Genomic DNA, 560 nt, shown 5'->3' on the forward strand with positions numbered 1-560 from the left:
CATAGACTGTACCAGATCATGGACTGTACCAGATCATGGACTGTACCAGAACATAGACTGTACCAGAACATACATAGACTGTACCAGAACTTAGACTGTACTAGAACATAGACTGTACCAGAACATAGACTGTACCAGATCATGGACTGTACCAGAACATAGACAGCACCAGAACATAGACAGCACCAGAACTTAGACTGTACCAGAACATAGACTGTACCAGAACATAGACTGTACGAGAACATAGACTGTACCAGATCATAGACTGTACCAGAACATAGACAGCACCAGAACTTAGACTGTACCAGAACATAGACTGTACCAGAACATAGACAGCACCAGAACATAGACAGCACCAGAACATAGACAGCACCAGAACATAGACAGTACCAGAACATAGAGTGTACCAGAACATACATAGACTGTACCAGACCATGGACTGTACCAGAACTTAGACTGCACCAGAACATAGACTGTACCAGATCATGGACTGTACCAGAACTTAGACTGTACCAGAACATAGACTGTACCAGATCATGGACTGTACCAGAACATAGACT

This window comes from Austrofundulus limnaeus, unplaced genomic scaffold (assembly GCF_001266775.1).
Source record: "Austrofundulus limnaeus strain Quisiro unplaced genomic scaffold, Austrofundulus_limnaeus-1.0 Scaffold3117, whole genome shotgun sequence".
Lineage (NCBI taxonomy): Eukaryota > Metazoa > Chordata > Actinopteri > Cyprinodontiformes > Rivulidae > Austrofundulus > Austrofundulus limnaeus.